Raw genomic sequence first — 24,360 nt, forward strand, 5'->3', positions numbered from 1 at the left:
TGGAAATGCCTTATTTGAAGCAGAGGCTTTTCATACAATTTCTGTAGGGTTTCCATCAACTCTTTCATCATCTTCACTTTTGTAATGTTAAATGTCACTAATGGTGCCAAGCATAATAAAATGCTTCCAAGTGCCTTGGTTGATTCTTATGGTCAGAGATGGTTTTTTTTATCATGATGTCATGGATAGCTTGCATACACAGTTTAGTGAGAGCTTCTGATAGTGATGAAGTGATAGTGCATGATTAGTTCCTAGTTTGGCTTTTATCTTCTTAGTTTGGAGATCTTGGTTTCACTTGGTACTAACACTTTGATTGTGTGTATAGACCTAGAGGATCTTCATGTAGGAGATGGATTTCATCTCGATACCATGGTTGAGTGGAATTTTTTGGCATTGATATATTTATTGATACCATTTGTGAGGATTAACTTTAGACAAAAATAACAGTTACATGTAAATATAACCAATACTATAAAATAGTAGATCGCATAAAAGAGAACACAAAACACCAAGATTTAACATGGTTCACCCAATCCCTAGGCTATGTCCACCAATAGCAAATCCAATATTATTATTATCCAGTGATTACAAATTGCAATCCCTTACAACTCAATACCACTGCAAGAAGCTATAATATCACCATTACATTATGAAATCCCTAACACTAAGCCGTTTTATACAAAATTTTATTGCTTACAAAATTAGGGCTAGAATAAGTCATCCAATAAGAAAAATAGCAGCCGACGCTTTTAACAATATAAGGGCATTTTTGGCTTCAGGGGTGCTACCCCTGAAAATTCTAGTGGGGGCATTGCCTCTTGACCCCACCCTGTACTGCAATAGGGAGTGCACCAGGACCCCATAGGGGCACTACCCCTTGTCCCTGTCTTGGGGGCACTGTTACCAAACCCTCATAGAAATAATATGGGGAGAAAACCATGACGAATAAACCTCTGATTTTGATTAGGCTTCACATCACAACAATAATCTGACCTTGAATATTCTAATACATAGACTCACTACATTTGAATTGTCAAATTTTGATAAATATTGACCTACTAGTGTTGAATCTTCTTTTAAAGCACAACTAACCCTTGATGGATCAAAGAGAAATAAAAAGAGCAAGCATGTAGAAAGTGATAGTGAATCTGTTGATGACCTTGAGGAACTTGAATCATTATTGGCTAGAAGACTACCAAGAGGATAATGAAAATACAAAGGTAAACTTCCTATTATTATTTTTACATGCAAAAAACTTGTTCATATTGCAGTAAGATGTCCTAACAGAGATGAGAAAGAGGAAAGGAAAAACTTCAAGTACAGAGGAAGTAGAGGCACTAGAGACAACAAAGTTAACAAAGATTACAAACACTACAAGGATATAGGTAAGAAATCCTTTTACATTACTGAAGAAGATGGTTCTAATAGTAACTTTGATGATCATGATGAAGAAGTTGTTTATGTTGCAATGAAAGATAGTCCTGATGAAGATGAGAAAATTGCATTGATTCCACATGTGAGTAAGAATAATACATAGATAATTGATAGTTATTTCTCACATCATATGACTTGTGATACAAATAAGTTTGAGAAGCTAGAATATTATAGTGGAAGCAGTGTTGAGTTTGGTAATGATGCACCATGTTATGTGAAAGGTAAAGGATCAATCAAACTGAATGATAAGATCAATTGTGACAATTCATATTGAGTTGATGCTTTGAAATATAACTTGTTCAGTATAACATAATTGATCAGTTCAGGCTACAAAGTTGACTTCCAAAACAAGAAGGCAAAGATCTATGATGCTACTAGTGAACTAGGTCAAATTGGAGAGAAAACAAGAGGTAAATTATTCTATCGAGACCTATATGAAGATACTTGTCTATTTGCACAATTTGATGATATTTGGTTATGACATAAGAGGCTACATCATGTGAACTTTGATAATTTGGTACATATTAGTAAAATGAAAAGAGTTAGAGGGCTACCAAGATTAAGAAAACTCGATAAAGTGATGTGCAAACAAGGTCAAATGGGTAAAATAACAAAGTCTAGTTTAAGAAGCAAGACCTATTCTTATGATGATATTTTGGAGTTGGTTCATGCTGACTTGTGTGGTCCTGTTGGGGTGCAAAGCTATTATGGTGAAAAATATTTCATTCTATTTTTTGATGAATTTTATAGAATGATGATTGTGATGTTTCTTAGAAAAAAATTTGATGCATTTCAATCATTTCGGTGGTGAGTAAATGCACAAAGTTGTGGTGCCAAAAGGGGGGTATAAGTGGCCACTTTTTTTTTCTAAAATTAGCAAATTCTAAACTTCGACAACAATTTGAAGATAGTTGCACTCAAAAATTTAAGATAGGAAAAAAATAAAAGTAGTAGTCTTTTGAATCTAGTTTCTAAACTACTAATTTTTTTTTCAAAATGTTTTAGTTTTAGGTCCTCAAAAAAAGGGGGCCACAAAAAGTGGTACTATTTTTTTAGAAAAAACATAACATAGTGCAAAGTGTGGCCTCCCTAAAATTTTAACTTTTTTATTGAAATTCCTTAAACACTATGATCAAAAGTTACCTAACACCATGTAGTTTATCCCAAATTTTTCAGGTATCTTTATAATTTTGTTTTTATGAATTTTGTAATTAGACACATTTCAAAAACATGAAATATATGTGTGCTCCCCATAGAAATGATTGAAAACTAATCTAAAATAAAAACTTCTTTTTTTCAAAGTGTGTATATTGGAGTCTAATTTCTAAAAAACTAAGTTGTTGTGAAATTCAATGAACGAGCTAAAATCTACACCCCAATTAGTACATGTTGGTTTTTGAGAAAAAATGGACATACATTCAAAAGAAATTATAGTTGAAAGGCTTGAAATAGTTCAAATTCAAAATAAATTATATGGTTACAAAGCTAACACAGAGATCTACAATATCATGTAACCCGATTTTATCAATGCTCAACCACGAGGAAACTCGAAGGAGAGCACACAAGAAAAATCAATCATTTTTTGTATGCTTATTGCAAAATATGTCTCAAACTAGTTAGAGACTCCAAACCTTTGGTTTGGATCCCCAAAGAAAATCCAAGCCTTAGGCTTCGTAGAATCCAAAGCTTTAAGTAGCCTATGCACGTGCTATTAGTGTGCGTGCTATTTAAAGCATTTTAAAATATAGGCTTACATAGTGCATAGGCATTATAGTGTGCACACACTTTGTAAGCCTAAATTTCAATAGAGAGGGAAGGAGAGAGTGAGAGAGAGTAGAGGATGGGGAGAGAGTGGGAGACGGGAGAGGGTGGGGAGAGAGAGAAAAATGTGTGTGTGAGAAATTGTAAATAGTTAAAATTGTCCTAAACACTATATTAATTGATTTAATATTTCCTTTGACACTATAATTGATTAATTAATTAATTATATTTGTCATATCCTCCTACTTATTTAATTAAATAGGTTCACTTCCCTAATGTATTTAAATTTAATTTAAATGATTCCTCTCTAATGTGTTAAATTTATTTAATACATAGTGCTCCATAAATCCACTTTTAAATAAATTTCAATTTATTTAATTCCCCCCACTTTATTAAATTTTATAATCCTATGATTAAGTTAAATCCTATTTAATTTAATCCTAATCCCACCTAAAACCTAATCTACCACCCATCACTCTTATCCTTCTAAGCCTACCCACTAGTTAATCTCACTTAATTATCCTAAACACCTTCTTCAACACTTCTTAGTCCCTAAGTGTTTGCTCACACGTGTGAGAAACTCAAAATCTAAGAAAGTCTCCCTTTTATAAATTTATCCAAAAAGCCTCTTATACTCTTACACACTTGTCCCCTTTCCTTTCTCCAAGGTTTCTCATACATGTGTGAGAAAACCTTGAGCCATCTCTATTACAAAAAAGGCTTATGTTGACATTTGCATGGCTTGTCTCCTTAGCCCATGTGTCTCCCTTGTGGCACCTATGTGGATGCCACATAGATGCCACCTCTCCAAAGTCTCTCTCAAGCCTATAAATAGAGCCCTTGTCTCAAAAATTCTTCATCTCCCTCATTTGTATTGTTATCATGCTAGTGTAATTCTAGAGCTCTTAGTAATTTTTATGCATTTTTGCTAACCGTTGGTAGTTGCTAGCTTCATTGTGTTGCATGGTTAGTTTATTTTCTTGCATCCATGTTCACCATATGTTCACCATCATTAAATGCTTTGAGAATGATTGCATCCATAACCATTGTTTGAAGCATTATCTTCACATCTAGTTAGTTTCATACATATGGCATTGCATTTCAAATTATTTTGGGATTCATTCAATAGTTGTGTTTGGGAGAGCACATCCATATCCCTCACTATTGAGCACACCAACAAGGCCTCTTGTGGGTACCCTTGTTGAGCTGCTCTGAGATGAGGACTCTTTCTTTTCAATTGTATTAATGTACATGTACAACTAAATTATTATTTTTTGTGTGTGCTCCCGAAAAGTTAGGTTCTCTTGTATACAAAAATATATAGTAAAAGAGAGGAGTGGGAGAGAGATTTAGCTAGAGAAATATGGAGATGAAGATTAAGATAGATACATGGAAAAAAAAATATATATATATATATAGAGAGAGAGAGAGAGAGTAGGAAATGGGAGAGGGTGGAATAAAGAGAGACAGAGGGAGAAATATATATATATATATATATATATAGAGAGAGAGAGAGAGAGTAGGGGATTGGGGGGAGAGAGAGAGGGGGGGATGGAGGAAGGTGGGAGAGAGAGAGAGAGAGAGATACTAGGGGATGGAAGAGGGTGGGATAGGGGGGAGAGAGTAGGGAGTGGGAGAGGGAGAGAAAGAGAGAGTAGGGGATGGGAGATGGTGGGAGAGGGAGGGAGCGAGGGAGAGGGAGAGGGAGGGAGAGAGGGGGGGCATGGGAGAGGGGTGGGATAGAGAGAGACAAAGGGAGAAATGGAGAGACTAGGGGAAGGGAGAGGGTGTGATAGAGAGAGCGAGAGAGAGAGAGAGAGAGAGAGAGAGAGAGTAGGGGATGGGAGAGTAGGGGGTGGAAGAGAGGGAGATGGAGAGGGAGGGAGGGAGGCAGAGGGGGAGAGAGGGAGAAGGGAAGGGGAGAGGGTGGGATATAGAGGGAGGGAGGGAGCATACCAGGAAAAATTGGCAGAGTTCGCAATAGATTTTACAAAAACATATCATAGCAGATATTTTTAGAAAGAAAAAAACCATAACCCAATTAAATCGGCCTAGTTTTTGATTAGTTGGGTTCATTACAAATTCCTATATAATTTTCATCAAATTAGGTACAATAGAAAGAACAATCAATTGTTCCCAGTTAGCGGGATCAAATACAAATTTTCAAAGTGATAAAATTGCATATGCAGATGCATCACTAGCATGTCATGCATGAAGCGCATTCCCTAACTTATAATGAATGGTTGGATATAAAGGCTCTATAGGCTAGCCCAACAATGGAAGCAAAGGATGTAACCATGCATGTAGTGGCACAATCTCCCTATGAGGATCCCAAGTATCTACTATTGTTGTTAATTTGGCATCACTATATGATCCAGAATGTTATGAAGTACTAAAGTCTATAGTAACTTCTACCATGTCTCCAGAAAATGTAGCATAGGTTTAGGGTACCTTGGTTCCCAGGAATTTGTAGTAGCTATTCTCATTGCTAGAAGAATAACTTCAATGAAGAGTTGAGTGTAAGGAGTTGAAGAAGAAAGTTCTTCTTCTATGTAAATGTCATAATCACAAGGCTCATCCCCTTGCAGAAGCCTCTACCACAATGGCATTACCTCTAAACCATGCAAAGGATATTGAAGTGGTTCCCAACCTTGAAATGCTCTTATAAGAAATGGCAAAGAAAATGCATATGCAATACATAACAAATTGCACAACTTGACAGGCAAGTCATAATGGAATTAGCAAGACAGTTACTAACATATGAAAAGATTCAATAAAGCACAAGCACACGTTCGGCATATCTTTCCCTTCTCATATTGGAAATTCAAGCGAGATTTACCCATTATTCCTAGCATAGGGTCATATGAGAGATAATTTTACACTAGGCCTATAGAACACTCACCCCAACTTCAATCCACATCATCAAATTTAGAGGGCATATGAAGTCAAGTATAAACATACATAGCTCACATTGAAGATTATTGGATTAACACAATTTTTTAGTATAAGGTAAAGACAAGATCATTTTCTCACCCATCAGTGGATTTGATAGTAAATAGGTTATAACTTATTCTACACCTATTTAAGGAGGATGGAAGCTATTTCTAAGGTGATCATGACACAACAAGAAAGAATGTAATTCCTACTATAGATTGGTCAAACAAAGATGAAGTTTTGACACAATAATAATTCATGTTTAACACCATTCACTCGCACATGGATAAACCAATAGATGGCTAAGTTGAAGGAATAAAGAATTCCATTGAAATATGAACTAATGAAAGATTTAGAAGAACCAATGAGGAACCATGTGAACAATGACTTGAATGTTCAAGAGAAAAAGAAGGCCAAAACAAGAACAAGAATGGAGGGAGTGACAAGGAGTTACAAACAATAGGAATGAAGAGGAAGGGGATAGAGGACAAGGGTCCACTTCAAAAGAAGAAGAGGTCAAAAGGAAAGATGGTTTCACAAGTTGTGACTAAATCAGAGACAACAAGAAGTTCAAGTTCAGGGTACCCACCCTTATCTCCAAGTAAGCAAGAGACAGAATCCCCTCTAATGAAAGTAAAGGAAAGATTGTGTGGTCAACATTGAGGCCCTTTCAAATGATTATTAGATAAGTCCCTAAGGCGCAAATGCATTGTACATTAATTTGAGCACCCAAGATCATGATTAAGGAATTCAAAGTCATGAGGATGAACTAGGTGAGATCACCTCCCTAACATGGCTATCAAAGAGAATGTGATCGGGGCAAATAATAATAGCCCAACCCATTAGAAGTTAGCAAGGTAGATCTACTATTTACCTTTGGATTTGGTTTTCTTCATGCAATCTTATTTCATTTTTGAGGTTGATTCCTAGATAGGCGTACCATTCCCCCATCTTTTCCATATTTTTATGTGTTGGTGTAAATGTCATAATAGATTCATAAAGGTTAGACTTGTGAGATTGTAACTAGTCAATTTTTTGGGCAAAATCCCTAGGGAACAAAATGCCTAGCCCATTTTGTTTCCTAAAATAGAATGTGTAAGGCATTTTTCTACACTTATTAAAACTTAAAATTTAGTATAAAGGTTAATATTTTCAGCTTTTCATTTATGGTGATTACAAGTTTTTGTTTATTTTTGTTAGCGTATATTTTCCAAAATTTCTTAACTAACTTTATTTGAATCATTTAGCTTGCATTATTATTTTAAATGCCCCCAATCCATTTCATCCCTAATCATAAACTTGTCGCATTTAGCGCTTGAGTTTAACTTGAGCCTTCTGAGGCATCTTTCTTTCAATCATAAAAAAGAGGTGGAAAAATCTCTTTCATACCAAATAGACATCCCCACCTATCTTTCTTTAATGTACATTTGCATTCTCACTAGAAGAATAACTTTAGTGAAGATTTCAGTGTAAGGAGTTGAAGAAGCAAGTTCTACTTATGTGTAAATTCCATAATTACGAGGCACATTCCCTTGTAGAAGCGTCTATCGCAATGACATTGCCTCTAAACCATGCAAAGGATGTTGAAGTGGTTCCCAACCTTGAAACACTCTTATAAGAAATGGAAAAACAAATGTAGATGCAATACATGATGAATTGCACAACTTGTCATCCCCCTAATATTTGGACTATAAATTCTCAAAGACACTTGCAAGTGATTCCAATGTCATAGTACCTACTACAACACTTTCCTAGATTATATCTAATGCTCCTATAATATCCTCTATGTTGTCTAGCTTTTGTTTCTGCCATGTGGTCTCTTTCTAAAGCCGCTCCTCCTTTTGGTATATTGCCACAGACTCTCTCTTGTGCATTAAATTTTGATCAAACTTCTAGATATCTACCTCTACCATATCTAAAATCAAATTCACATTGTGTTGTCACTCTGGCATAGGCATTTGATCCTTGATAGCTTTCATTTCAGCATTCAATTGTTTAAGATTTGTCAACACCCTCACTTGCAGACCTCTCATGTCAAGCACTTTCAGTACTATTTCAACACCATGTTCTTTCTTCTGAGCTAACAATTCTTCGGGTGCATTTTCTTGTAAAACGTTAATTTTGTTGAACAATCGTAAACTCTTAGAAAATGCATTGTTGTTTTTTATTACCATTGATGGGCTTCCCATGAACAAAATCAAAATGAAAAGGCATAAATGAAACACAAATTATGAAATTTCCTTCATTGCACTCATATCTTCGCATTGTGTCCCTAAGCTAGACAATAATGTCTATTAGTTCTCATCAACAACTAAGATAATTAGTTCTCTTATCAAGACTTATCAATGAGAGAAAGATAGTCCAAATAAGTAATCAGTATGAAATTGGAGTTGTGTTGATGTGGTAGATGGAGATATAAATGTAGCATATTTATAGGGGTGAGATGGGTCAATCATCGGGTGAGAAATGTGATGAATAGGGATGAAATGCAAAGGTGGGATGTTAAAAAGGAATAATGGTGTATTTGAGTGAGGTGACCAAATTTTTCTTTCAAAACCATATGTGCAGATATAAATATTAAGTACATATCCAATATTTTTGTAGATATACACATTAATATACCAAATTTTTCTTTCAAAACAATATGTGAAGATATAAACATTAAGTACATGTCCAATATTTTTGCAGATATACACACTAATTATACCAATTTTTTCTTTCAAAACCATATATGCAGATATAAACATTAAGTACAACCAACTCAATAAGGGTACAAGAATAAGTTATTCCTATGAAGAAGGATCATGTCAGATAATACAAGGGAATTTGATCAAAATAGGGAGATAATCACTAGATTGTTGTCTAAATTTCAAAGAGAAGGCGATGACAAATGTTATTGTCCTTGCAAGAGTTGTAACGACTTAAAGACAAAAAAAAATCAAAATCAAAACAGCTAAGAGACATTATAGGGAGAATGGTCACATTGAAGGGGGGATTGATTATCATCCATTTGTAAGTTGTTTGTTATATTATTTTCGCAATTAATATACATATGAACCACAAAACGGGGGTTTGATTATCATCATTTTTATATAGGTTGGTCTCCCTAGAGTAGAATGTGATATGGACCACCACATCTCAGAGGAACATGGAGGTGTGACTATTGAAGAAGAACATCATGATCCCATGCAAGATGGCGATCATGTGCTAGAAAACACATTTGAAGATGATGGTACGAATGTATTGATCTATGACACATTTGGTACTGGTGTTGCTGTTGATGATGATTATGATGAGGATGACATTGAGTCCATCCATGATATACCTCTACTTGAGAAGGAAAACATGGCCCTTTATGAGGGATCTCTTTTTTGTATTGTTGTTGGTGAATTCAAAGGTTATGAATGGTTTATCCAACATAACAATGTCACATATGCTAAGGTTTGTCATATACGTCATTATAGTCTATAAAATGTGAAACCTGTACTATTAAGATTGTTTATACTAGTGACTTATTTTTTTTTTGTTGATTGATAGGTGACTATTTGTTACCACCATCAAATGTTCTCCCTTGCTCATACCAAGAATTATGTGCCACTATGAAACATATTGAAATGGAGTATCGAGCAATAGATGTTTGTCTTGGAGATCTTGTTATTTATAATAAAGAACATGAAAATGTAGCAAAATGCCTCAAATTCCATATAAGAAGATATTGAGATGATCAAGTGACAAAAAAGGTGCCTTGCAAGGTTCTTCATTACATTCTCATTATTCCCTGTCTTAAACGATTATTCAAGTACAATAGCTTCGCACAATTTATAGATTACCATGCACGTAATAGAAGTCAAGATGACATTATTCGAATGTCTGTGGATGGTTCAGCATTTATGGACATAGAGGAACAGTGGCAACGCTTTAAAGAAGAACCTTGAAATCTCAAGCTTTCTCTAGTAACTAACAGTGTCAATCCATTTGGAGAGATAAGATCTATTTACTTGGTGTGGTTTATTTTTTTTATCAATAATAACCTTCCTCCATGGATGTCAATAAAGAGGGAGCACATTATGTTGGAAATAATTGTTCCAAGAATTTTATTATTTTATTTTTATCTACATGTAATTATAAGTCTTGGAGTGAAATGACCACAATAATTATTTGATATTGTTCATTCAATTAGGTAAGTACCAAGTGAAAGATATGAATGTATATATATTGCACCTCTTATCGACGAGTTGTTGGTGTTATGGAATGGTTTCACTATGTATTATATCTCTAGACCAACTGGACAAAAAAAAATTCAATTCCATGCAATGCTTGTGTGGATAATTCATGATGCCCCAAGGTTGACACAATTATGTGGTATTTATGTTGAAATCTAGTTATATGCGATAATACTAATTCTAAAAATGAAAATATTTAATCCAATTTTGTCATTATCTTGTAGGCCTTCAAACAAAGGAAAAGTTTGCATGTCCAATGTATGGTCCAAAGATGAAATCTCGTCATTCTAAAATTTTAAGAAAGCGGGTTTTTGATGAGAATAGGCATTTCCTCCACATAAATCATAAATATTGAAGCGTTGAAAAACTTCCTTTCAATGGGAAAGAAGAGACTACATCAAAGCCATAAAAAATGACACCTCATCAATTGCAGCTAGAATATAATAGAATTCGAGGTAGTATCGCTCCACCTAATGGTCTATGTTTGGAAATAATATATTTGATTGAGTTTTCTTGGATAATTATGTAATTGATAATCATGAAGGTTGTTGAGGCATCACTAACCACCTTCCAAAGGGACTAAAATGTTATCCGAAAGAATTTACTAGCTTTCCCTACTATGAGTAACACAAATTGTGCATTTGTTTGATACTATGCATATTGGAAAGAATGTAATAGAGACAGTGTGGAAAATATTAGATCAAAATGTGACAAAGAAAAAGTTGCCAAAATTTGTAGTGACATTCATGATTCCAATCATGCAATGAAAAATATCATCGAATCAAATAGCAATGGAGACTAGACTAATGCAAGTACCCTTCCTTGGTTATTAACGAAACAACAAAATAATGTCATAAAAGAAGTCATTAGAAAAAATTGATTTCCTACAAGATTTTCTGCGAATATAAGCAATCTCATATCAAAGAAAAGTAAATTTAGGTCAGGGCTGAAAATACATGATTGACATACCTTCATCAAGGTAAGTCGCGGTCTTTTTTATTTACAGTATATTTTTGAAATTGCATTCAATTTTCATTGTATTATGTTAAAAAAGAATGAAACGGTCAATTGATAATTGTTGCAATATGTTCTACCCCTATCGCTCCCAAACAACTTTGACAATAATATCAAACAAGTGATATATGATCTTGGAAAATGCATGAGGTAAGTAGTGATATTTGTTCAATATATCAAACAAGTAATATATTTTAAAGTCTCGAATTTATATGTTTTTGTGTCTTGAATCCCTTTGATTACCATCTAAAGAAATCCATAAAGAAGATATAAACTATTGGAAGAAAAGAATTTGTCTACTAATGTGAGAAATGCAAGTGTGTTTACCTTAAAAAAAAATTAATGCACAAGAACACAACCTCATACACCAAGCTGAGGAGATTGAATTGTGTGGACCTATACAACCTAGGTCAATGTGGATGGCTGAGAAACACTTGAAATTTTTGAAGGGTTTGGTTCAACAAAGAGCACGTCCCAAGGGTTCTATGGTTGAGGGATATATGGTATACTACATGATGGTGTATGTTACTCAATAGCTTCTTAATCTTGCAACAAAGACCCATATATATTGCAATTGGGATCTTGAATCCATTAAAAAATTCGAAGGGGAGTACTTGGTGGGGAACGATAAATTTAGGAAAGTGGAAGGTAATAAATTATGATATGTTATCGTAGTTAATTAATTCTTAATCTTCAAAATAAATCTTTTGTAAGTCATCTATTTACTTTTTTACAGTTGCTAAAGAGTGGGATGCAATACATTTGTTTATTGCAAACAATCAAGATTGGATAATGGTATGGATTAAATGATGTCAAAATCTTGTTCATAGATTAATATTGATTTATTTTATGCAAGAGACGATGAGGACATTCCTGGGTGTACCCCTGTTAGATGTACGAAAACACTAAAGAATTGTGACCAATTTCTCATGAGCAATGAAGATGGTATTCCCCTGAGAGTAGCCCAACTTCTAGGTACTTTAAAGATTGATCCTTTCTTTTACTATACAATCTTATACTCATTATAAAATGCACTAACCTCTCATGCAATCCCTTGCAATAACTACTAATCTCATTATTATTTTGTAGGGAATAATCTATTTTAAGAAAAACTCAATGATGAATGTTTATGTAAATTTGGGTCGATTATACACACAAGGTATCCTATTTTGATTTTATTACTAGACCATGTTTCCTTTGATCAATTTCTTCAAGTAAATTAAAAGGTAGCTTCAATTCATTTATGAATCTAGCAATTTCTTTTCTTTTCTTAAAAGGTGGAATTTGCAAACAAAAGAGTTAAAAGGATAAACTCATTGATGCCATGAGAACACTTTTTGGACCCAACATATTTCAAAGACTTAGGCTCCTTGAGAAAGAGGACCAAGTTTTGCAGTATGTTAGGTACAACTACAGGACCCAAATGAAAAACAACACTTATTATGAGTGCCCCCCCCCCTATATTCCTATTATTGAGTGGGAGAATCTTAAAAAGGATGCCACTAAGACAAAAAGCAATACATGGTGGAGAAATAGTACCACCTAAGGAAAGAAGGTATGTCATAATACCAAGAATGAAATTATGTACTAATTACTCTTAATACTTGTGTGATCTAATATATTTCAAACTTCACGTAGGTTGCCTGACACATGAAAGGAAACCGAAGCAAGAAAACAGAAGCATAGGCAGTACAAGCTCAGCTTGGGTGGATATTCAAGACTTGCTGCACGAATTCTAAGTATAAGTAAATTAAAAATTATATGCAAATATTTATAAATTGTAAACAATTTGGTCTTTGATGAAATTGATTTTTTTTTAAAACATGATACCAAGAAAAAATGTAGGCCATGGAGTTTTAAAAAACAACTTATGAAGAGGACAAAAAATTAGCCTACAAACAAGGCTATATAGTTGTGGTTGAATGACTCCAAGAAATGAGTGTGCAAGGTTCTTTTGCTAGATCTATCGATGAGGTAAATAAGTCAATTGGTTTTTATTTCAAATTGAATACATTAACAATTACTGTATTTGATATTAAGTTCCAAAAATATAAGTCGTTATATTTTTTAAGTAAGGAAACAATGATTATATATTTCTTTAAAATTTTAAAGTGAATATATTTATATGTATTAAAATGATTAATGATTAACATTTCTCAATATTTTTCTTGTATTTATATGTATATATCGTTGATAAATGCACTAATTATTTAGATTGGATTGCAACATGTCAATCCTAATACACCAATCGAGCACCATGGAGGTGTCGATTCAAATGTGGATCGTAGTACTGAAGGTATATATTTTTTATTCAATTTTTTATTTATGAATTATTAATACAAGTAAACATTCTAAATTGAATTTGGTGTAGTAATACAAATTTAACTATAATATGTCTTGGGATCAAGAAAACATCTTGTATTGCAGTTGCAAAGGATGCAGAGGTTGTTCCTGATGAGTGTGTTGAGGTTCAAGCCGGTGGGTAAAATGATGTGGTTGGACAAGGTAAAGAGTGCTACAATGTTCTTTAAAATATTTAAAGTCTTAATTTTTTAAAATTTAACTCTTTTATTTGTTATTACAGAGGACCCACATTTGTAAAGGACAACGAGATCACATCCACATGTGAGAAGAAATATAGACAACGACATAGATATACCTTTGCAACAATAAAGGTAAGGACAAAAAAAGAAAAGAAAAAAAAAATGATTCATGTGAACTTATGTAACTTATTTGATAATGGTTGATGTTTATGTCTAGATGTTTTATTTATGTATTATTGAACATTCATGTGAATGTTTTAATGTTAATGTGAATGTTCTAATGAAACTTATGTGTTAATTAATGTTATCATGTGATAATTCATAAATGTTACATTTTATTAATAGAATGAATGAATTTTGGATGTTAACGAGGAATTTAGATGTTTTTCCACCTTCACACAATTGGCCTTGATTAGTAGAGAATATTAAACTATTCTCAAAACCAAGTGAAGCTCAACATTAACCTATGATTTAATGACAACTAACTGTGTGAATCTCTTGATTTCAGGCAATGCAAAAGGGGGTTGTAGTTCAATATGCAATCTCAATTCATATGCATACGACATCAAGTGGAGCTAAAAAAACCCAACAACTTTGCATTTTTGTTGGAGGTTTTTAATTAGGTATTTTAAGTTATAGACCATCACGAACAATGTAACTTTGACTCTTATAGGCAAGGGTAATGTCCTCAGCATGCAAGAAAATTTCTATGTGTTGGCTTGCTGACAACATTATCTTGTCCATAGCAGCTAGAGTTCTAACATTCATGATGGTCTACAAATTAAAAAACTTAATAGACCTATTAAAAAATGTAAATGTGGTGGGTTTTTTCAGCTTTGTCTATTGTCCATGCATATAGAATGCAGCTGCAAGTGCATTCTTGATTTAGAGTGGCATTCACAAGTTTATCAAATCAATTGTATGATGTCATTCACATCTACAATTTTGCATTAGCAAGTTTAGTTAATTGCTAGGCTATTGTTGCAAACTATACATATGCTTAAACTTAGTTTTGGGCTTTGAAATTTTTAGAAAGTGAATGAATTCATTTTCATATTATAAAAGACTAAAGGCTAACAAAGTGATTCAAGATGATTGCATAGACTACATTCCCTGCGTGCTTTTAAATATTTATAATGTAATGTATAGGGGCATATGTTTTGCCAATTACTACATTCTAGAGTATAACCATCATAGCAAAATAATAAATGTATTGGCCTAAACATGCTAAAGGGCTCTACAAGAATTTGTTTGACCCAACAACTTCCTAAGATGGACCAAGTTTTAGAATCATGATGTGTCTACTCAGTTGTATTCACTTTGTATAATACTAAAACAAAATAGTTAAAATGAAACTGTGATTATCATTTGAAGCATTGAAGATGAAACATCCATTTGATATTGAATACTTTAATATTAAACTACAAAACACAGTCTGGTCATATTTGTGTACACATTACCACATTGCATAGCCTATTAATAATATCATTTTACTTATATTTTCAACATCAACCAATAAAATAAATTCATGTCAGCAATCAGTCAACAGAGGAAAAAGAATACCTAGTATGAGAACTCTATAAATTGTGAGATCAAATACATAAGAAATCTCAATATTAAACATCAGAAACCTAATGAAAATGTTCATGTGTCTAATAAAATCTTATATCTAGATTTGAGTTTAATGTCTACGGTAAAAAGTGTCTAAGATCAAATACTTGAGTTCAATGTCTAAGATCAAATGTTTGGCTATGAGTATAGAAATGTATGTCACATAGGATGTTTGTTGGAGGAAGTGGTGTATGTCTTCGTGCTAGGTGTTGCACAAGGTACTAGTCGTCCACTGATGAGGAGTAATAATGGAAATAATATATTTTATATATCACTGTGGCCTAACGGTATTGAAATGCAAGTAGGGGACAATAGAATTTCCATACATACTACTCCAAGTAGTCATCTATTGAGTGATCATTTACTCCATGACTCAGTGGGGAAAGTATTTTGGCATTTTTCTTCACCTACTTCATATTTTTTGGGATGATGACTATGGTAATTAGCCATAACATAATGTTGTTGCAGTTACAACAGGACATTTCTTCATGGTGTTATTTTCTCGGGATTCATGACCCCTCATCAAGGAAGTTGCCTTGTCCCCCATTAATATAAGATTGACTTATGTTGAAGTACAATCTAAAAAGTAGGGTGGGCACCTGCAACTTCACAAATGATTCCTCTATGGTGGAGATGGTATTATCAATTTAACCCTGTAGCTTGGACACTATGGCCTTTTGTCTTTGCAATATGAAGAGGTGGAGACCAATTTAAGGATGACCTGAAAAAGAAATGGTTAAGTGTATAAATTTTATAGAACTTATGTCAATTGTTTTAATCTGAAACTTATGTCAACTTTTTTAATTATGGCAATTTTCTAACATTAGATTTTGTTGCTCCAGTGCTTGTTGATGGTGAAAAATGGATTGTGCTTGCCAGATATAATGTAAACAAGTTTACTAACATTGCATCAATATGAAGTGAGATATGTAGTATTTGGTACTTTTCTAATCTATATAGATAATGAAATCTATAGATATAATTTAAGAGTTCATTATGTTGAAATATGGGTTACTTCAACTAAGAGATCATTAGGTTATTGCTTTCAAGAAAGGTCTTGAATGTTTGGTAAACTATGCTTGATTATACTGAGAATTATGCTTGTGAATTTTATTATCACATTCTCATTACAACTTTTTATGCTAAGAAAAATGATTATTCACAAGGATTAATGATTTTGGATATTTAATTTTATGGTTTCAAATGTACAAAACATTTATCCCAAAATCTTGATTTTGCAATCTAGTTTCTTTAAATTTGACTTAATAATTTTAGCTTCTTCCTTAAGAATGACCCAAGTCCCAAAGTATGATCATCATCTTGCCAAACCCATATGATATCTTTGAGAGCATGTTTAAGTTGTTGATTACATAATTTTTCATATTATATTGTATCTCCATTGGCCTTTCTCAACTCCACTACAAAGAATGAAGGTGTCACCTCGAAAATCTTTGCAAAAGATACCAAGTTACATTTTCTTCCATTCTTATTACCTTGCATCTTGATTATGCAATCTATTTTCTTCATATTGAAGTTCAAAAGTTTAGCTGCTTCCTCAAGCTTTATGCATATCCTAGAAAACGATTGAGTAGATGTAAAGCACTTCTCACTTTTTGCTATGTTATTCTCTTCAAGTAGGTGTAATAGATGAAGCCATGAGAAAAATAAATGACATCAAATACATTTTAAGCTTGATAAGCTCTTTACATGGGTCTTATAAGGGGATGAATTATGACTAGATAACTTCCATCAAGTTATAAGGGTGTTTCAAGCTTGATAACTTCCATCAACTAGAGAATAGTGAGTCAGGTTTCAGGATGGGGATCTAATAATGTGTCCATTATCCTTCTAATGTCGTATTTATGAAAACTAAGATGGATATTTAATTTATCAATTGTATATCTTATTGTACATGACCATCAGATTGGTATCTTGAAAAGGTAGACAACTAGCCATCAAAATAAACAAAATAGCCCCTCATGACCATAGATCTGCCTTGGCACCATCATAGCCTTTTCTTATAATCATCTCTTGTGAAACATATGTAGGAGTACCAAAAATTTTATGCAATAGACCATCGTGCTTGAGTTGTTGAGTCATTGAACTTAATCCAAAGTCTAAGACATTTAGATTGGTGTTCTAATCTAGACTCAACTTTTGCAGTTTCAAATCTCTGTAATAAACTCCCATGTTGTCACAAAAGTCCACTACATTGATAACTTGTTGGAAGTATTTACTTGCTACATCCTCCTTTATCTTTCCTTTGGAAACTTTTTTGAAGAGTTGTCCTATAATGCATTCCATATCAAAATAGATTTTGGTATTTCTTTCCATAACTTATAATAGTTGTACAATGCTAGGATCCTTGACCAGTCTAATCATAGTTGTGCAATGTTGGGATGCTTGACTAGTCTAGTCTTAATGAATGATTTTTCATAATTGCTAGCATCACCACCTTCAATGTAGTGGTTGTGTTTCTTCTTCAGTCCACCAGATGGAGCACTAAGTTTAAATGGACACAAAAAATTGTTCGCTTTCGTGAAGTTGGGGCCCATAGTAACAATCTCATGGATAAGATCTTAAATACAAATTATACCAAAACCTTTTCACAAGCAACAAGGTAGAAATAATAAGCATTGGGAAAGAATATTGACTAAAACCAAAAAGCATCATGAACACAAGTACCTTTCCAATGACAGAGTTGTCTTTTAAAGGAATCCCCTACTTATCAACCTTCCCATAACCTCTCTTGTAAATCAACTTTCTTGTGCTTTTTAAATTTGGATATCTAGAAAGAATTAAGCAAGAGAATTAAATAACAATAGATACAAGAATCTATGAAATAAGAAAAAATCAATCTACATAATGTTTATAATTGACCAAGAACATACCCAAAGGTCACATATGGCTCAACCCGATGCAACATGTTCATTGTTGCTTTGTTCACTTTTAGAAACACGTCATTGAAGATCTGAAATGAAGTGCCATAACAAGTCAATATCACTGGAATATTGTATATACATAAGCGATCACTAAGCACTATTTTAGAAACAAGAAGTGCAAATGAGACAAGTCAAGCTAAAAAACGACCAACCTGCCTCAAACGCAAAAGTTGCAAAATTGTTCTCGTCTTTGGATGCATATCATTGATATTGAATAAGAAAAACAAGAAACTCAATAAACGAAAAAAAACTACTTAAAAACTTATATTAGAATTTGGGGAAGACTAATAATTTTGTGTTCCTCTTTATTTAAAATAGAAGAGATGTAAATATATTATAATAAAATCTTGAAAAAAAACATTTGCTCTATTTTATGAAAAATAGACTAGAGAGCTAATAATCTACCAAATCTATTACTATATAAAGACCAAGAAAGTACAAGGTATATAAATACTACATACTAGCTACTTACCCGCGTATATGAATAATGAACAAAAGCTTAGCTTATGTCTCGACATAAAAGCCTCCTTTCATTCTTGCCTCTCTCTTTAATCTAATAACCTCTTGTTCCTATTTTTGTCACAAAGTACCTAAGAAACTTACTAAGGTAAATTCATCAACCCTAGATGGCATGATGACACATCAATAAAAAACCCAACAATTTATTAAAAGATCCACATACTCCTTGGTGACTCATAAATCAACTTAAAACTTGCCAAAAAAAAAACTAAGGTACACACTTAACACTACATGGAATGGTAACACATCACTCCCAAATCAAGCAATTTATTACCTACTCTGTATACTCCTTTGGATATTCCTCAACCTTCTTAAATATTAATTTGTAGTTTGTAGCATTTTTTTAACTTTGCAACTTCCAACTGTCGCTTCTTGTCATTCTCCCACTCTTCATTTCTTTTCCTCTTCTTGAGAACTGACTTAAGCACAAGTTTTTCCTCCTTTGAACTCATATTTGAAATAATTGATTCACTTAATTGTAATTAATTGGAGAGCTTGAAGCCTCTCTGATAGCAAATTAGCCCAAGTGTTACAAGCAACATTTTTTTTTTAAGTTGTCACAATTATGACGACATGTTCTGATGACTAGTCATCACTTGCACAGCACAGCTGTTGCAAGAGCATCGCAATTATGACGGCAAGTCCTGACAGATCAACGACACTTCCATAGTGTAGTTGTCGCATGGACGTCACAATTGCGATGGTGAACTAGATGCTTAAGACATCATAATTACGACGATGTATTGTCGTAATTGTGACGTTGTCAACATGAGCTCTTGCCCTTTCCTTCTTCCAAGTTACGACAATTTTATCTATCGCAATTGCAATGGATGCCCTTGTTGTCACAATTTGCGACAACAAAAATATGATGCTCGTTTGAGGGGAGCCAATTTGTGGTTCAGTCGCTTGGACAATGGGTGGCCATCGCAATTCAGATCCAAAAGTAGTAGCATACATAATGGATGAAACAAAGTGCACTCATTTCTTGACATCTTATCTAACTATTGTCAATCTTGTGCATAGGTTCACTTTTGACATGGAGGTTCTTTGTGTTTGACCACCTTGTCATCGCCCGAATCCTTAACATTTGCCTACGAATATCCCATCTGCGTTCCTTGTACATTGGCATACGATGCTTTCTATTATTTTCACTACCAAGATCATTCATTCCTTTTGATTTTGACTTCATACTATACTCGCCCCATTTTGTTTTTATTGAAACTTCCCAAATTCAACGAGCTTGTCTTTTATAACTGTTTCTTATCTCAATCACTATTGTTATTGAAAAATGATAATCTCTCTGAGTATAAAGTGCATGACTTTTACCATTGCCATAAGTATTAACAGCTACATAGATTTTATTTGTGAGGTGTCGATTTGAATATGCACAAGAGACGCCCCCTTCAGGAATACACTTGTTTATGGACCAGACACGATAGCTTTAGAAGCACACTACATCTCATACAATCTGACGTGAGAGTACACATCACCTGTACTTGTTGAATATAGACAACATATATTTATGTTATTTGTTTTGTTCATAATACTGCTTCAACTGTTGTTTGTCAATGCCACCGTCTGAACTCCGTAGCTTAGTCATCATATTATAAACTAATCGCTTCTTTACTATCACCATGATACATGTGTTTCCCTTTGTTGTTCATAGTGTCACTTATGATATGTTTGTCCATCGGGCGCTTACAACTTTATCATGTTCAGTTATTATTATCCTTCGTAAATCTCAAAAATTGGAATCTTTGTGTGTACATTCACTGTCATATATTTATTTCATTGTTACTTGTTTTGAGTTTATATCTGTATGTATTGAGTGATGTGTATAAATGTACGTTGGTTCTCCTATTCTTGCATATAGGCTGCTCCAATTTCTAGTTCAAAAATTTGTTGTCGTTGTTCCTCTCCAATTTGGGTTTTAGTCGCTAACCACACTCTTTAGTTTCTTTCGTTCATTTTTCCGTTGCACAAATCCTCTTTGCATCTGCATATACTCTTCTGTATCTAATGTAATAAATATATCCCTTTATATATCTGCTATCTATCTCATGTTTTTAGTGCATATATCTATGTCTGTGTTTTTTCTGTCATGTCACTCTACTTGCATATATTTCTTTGTTGCTCTGATCTATTATATCAAAGAATATAAATGCAATGTATTTGACTCGTTCTTTGATGTTACTCATTGCCTTATTGACATCAATGACAAGTCTCTCTCTCTCATATTTGTGATTCAAATTCAGTAATGCTTGAAGTATTATCAATATCTGATTTATCAACACTTATTGTGAAATACCATTGTCTCATTATTCTAGCAACAACTTGAATAGAATTATAAGTTTGTCAGAGCATCATTTAAGAGATAATAAAATTAAAAGATAACTATATTCCTATCTAACAAAGAATCTAATCTACTTTAGCATTGTATCAAACCCTCGTTGAGGAAAATTCAATTAGATTTGAGATAGCAGATTATCTAGATTACCATTTTTTGCTCTTAAAGGGGAAATCACATTTTATTCTTCAGAATGACAAGTGCAGTCAGATTCAAAGATCGTCTTGAAGGAGTGTCAAACTTTGTATCATGGAAATTCAGGGTAATTCTTATCTTGATGGAAAATGAACTAGATTCATTTGTAAAAGTAAACATACTTGAACCTTTAAAAAATGATAAGAAAATTCAACAGAACAAGAACAATGAAAAGGCTATCAAAATGATTGTGGATGCAATTAGGGACCACATAGTTCCAATTATATCAAACTGTAACATAGCATACCACATGTTCAAATCACTTAAAGATGTGTATGATATAAACAATGCCAACAAAGCTCCCACATTGAAAAGACAACTTCATCATGCGAAGATGAATAAGGGAGACACTGTCACATCATACTTTATAAGGATCATTAAATTGAGAGACCAACTTTCTACAATTGGTCATCAAATTGACAATAAGGAGTTGATATTTATGGCTCTAGATGGACTCCCATCATCATGGCAATCATTTATTCAAGGAATAAGTGCATGTCCAAAATTTTGTAAGTTTGATAGTTTAAAAACGATTGTATTCAAGAAGAATCCAGAATTATCAACAGGAGGATTAACCAAAATACCATCAATGAAGATATTCATATGTTGAACTCTAACTCTCGTATAAAGAAAAGGAAAGGAATTACAAAGAAAGACAAACAAAACCACTTGTAGAAAAGGCTATTCCAAGAAGAGGAGGGTGTTAGAGTTTTAGGCAACTCTACAACACCCCTAGGATCAAATAAAAGACCAAGAAAATTTCCACAAGAGATTGGCAAGAAAATTGCATGAAGATGCAAGAATGCTATTATTGATAATGGACTTGATTGAAATCCGATGGATTGATTTAAAATATACATAATTGGTCTCCTTATATAGGAGAGGTGGTAAGAGACAATGATAAGGAGAAGATAAGCTATCACCCATGCAAGGTGGAATCACATGTCCACCAAAGGCGGATCATCCTCCATTATAGAATGAAGTATGTGTGATGATAAGGATGATAATGTGATAAGTGCACTAAAGGTGGAATGAGATAACAACTATGACCACCTAGAGTGGAATTATCCTACACCATGTGTTTAATTGAGGTGCAAACTCCTAAGATTCTCAATCACAAACTACTATGCAATGCATTATCCTAAGCTTAAGTAAGTGTAATTAGTGAATATTTAATTACACCAACAACCCTCTTAAGCACAACTTAGAGGAATGCACTTAAACTCACAATGCAAGATGGGTCCTGGCTACTAGGTCATTTTAGGTACCCATGTACAATATGCAATGCAATACATGAAATGCAATCTCTCATAAAGTGGAGAAAGAGAGAAAACCTCATGGGAAAAACCCTCCTTCAAAAAGAGAGATGAAAACAAGATGCATGGATGGATGTACTCAAGACCCCATAAGAATTACATGCATCATGTATATACAAAGAATGATCCACCCATAGGAAGGAAATAAGGAGACATGATATTTCCCACATAATGAAGAAGCTTTAATGTAGATGAAGAGTACCTACAAACAAGAGATAATCCAATGCTTGAAAGAAACATGTCTCTCCTTAGGAAGAGATAAATACATCAAATGATGAAGAAGCCACTCCATGTAAAAGGTGAGGAAGGAGGAAGAAGGTCTCCATATATGCATCTTTGAAGAATGAATAGGTGTCTCCAAGCTCAAAGATTTTGTCACACCATCAAGCTAACCTATGAGATGTGAAAAAATAAGAGAACATGAAGAGTGGGGAAATCCAATCTCTAAAGAAGGTGAAGAAGTATCTCGAAGAGAAACCCCCTTGGATGTATTAACCAAATCTGCATTATGAGACTTGTCTAAAAGAGCATCTAGGAATTCATCCCACACTGCAAGATCTGAAGTGCAAAGATCATCCTGTTGAATGGTAGAGCTCATGTCTAAAGAAGCAAGAGGTGAAGTAGGAATTTTAACACTTATCTCAAGAACAAAATGGTTCAAGTTTCCAATGTTCTCCTCACATGAATTATTCACCCTTGATAAAGGGTTAGGTACATCATGAATATCGTCATCATTATCAACAAAATGTGCAAAAGAATACAAGTGTGATGTATGATCAACACCTCCCATAGCTGTGACATCTCTAGTCTCCATGTCCCTAATATAGACTAATCAGGAGTGAACTCAAGAATTTTACCTTGTGCCCCATGAGCAATTTGGTAAATGGAAAGGAGATTAGTGGTCAAAGATGGTACACAAAGAACATCATTAAATGTACCCTCTCCCATAGAAATAGAACCTTTCTCACAAACCTTCATCTATGTATTATTGCTGATCAGTATAGGTGGAGAAGTACAAGGCTCAATAGAAGAAAACATATCCATAGAAGATGTCATATGATGTAATGCACCTGAATCAAGAAGTCATTTACCTTTCTCAACTTGTGTGGAAGCAATGAGTGTTTTTCCTTTACCTTTGGATGATGATGTCGATGTAGAAGTTGCCTAATATTGACAAGAAGGAGAAGACACTGATGAGGAAAATTGGATATTGTGAAGAATGTGAGTGAGCTCATCAATCTTCTTATGGAAACATTTATGCTCATCATATCCTAACTTTTTACAATAAGCACATTTATCTCTCTTTCTTCTAGATGTTTCCTCTCTTGAAGAGAACTTAGATTCAATATTATGTTGTGAAGGAGAGTCATCACCTTTGTCATGTTGCTTAGGATCCTTGTGTTGTTTGTTTCTCTTTCCTTTGGGATCGTTTGGAGAGGAGTCATTTGCAACCAATGCTTGATACTTAGAAGGCTTCAATTGACCTATGTGTGCTAACTTTGCTTGTTCCCTTGTGAGCTA

The 24,360-nt window shown here is 33.7% G+C and overlaps 1 pseudogene; it reads right to left on the minus strand.

Annotated features, from left to right (window-relative positions):
- Window positions 1–17,825: 17,825 nt before the first annotated feature.
- On the minus strand, window positions 17,826–19,433 carry LOC149554530 (large ribosomal subunit protein uL30y-like; annotated as a pseudogene).
- Between the last annotated feature and the right edge of the window lie 4,927 nt (window positions 19,434–24,360).

This window comes from Cupressus sempervirens, chromosome 5 (genome assembly GCF_028749045.1).
Source record: "Cupressus sempervirens isolate cs-2001-9-10 chromosome 5, ASM2874904v1, whole genome shotgun sequence".
Classification (NCBI taxonomy): Eukaryota; Viridiplantae; Streptophyta; class Pinopsida; order Cupressales; family Cupressaceae; genus Cupressus; species Cupressus sempervirens.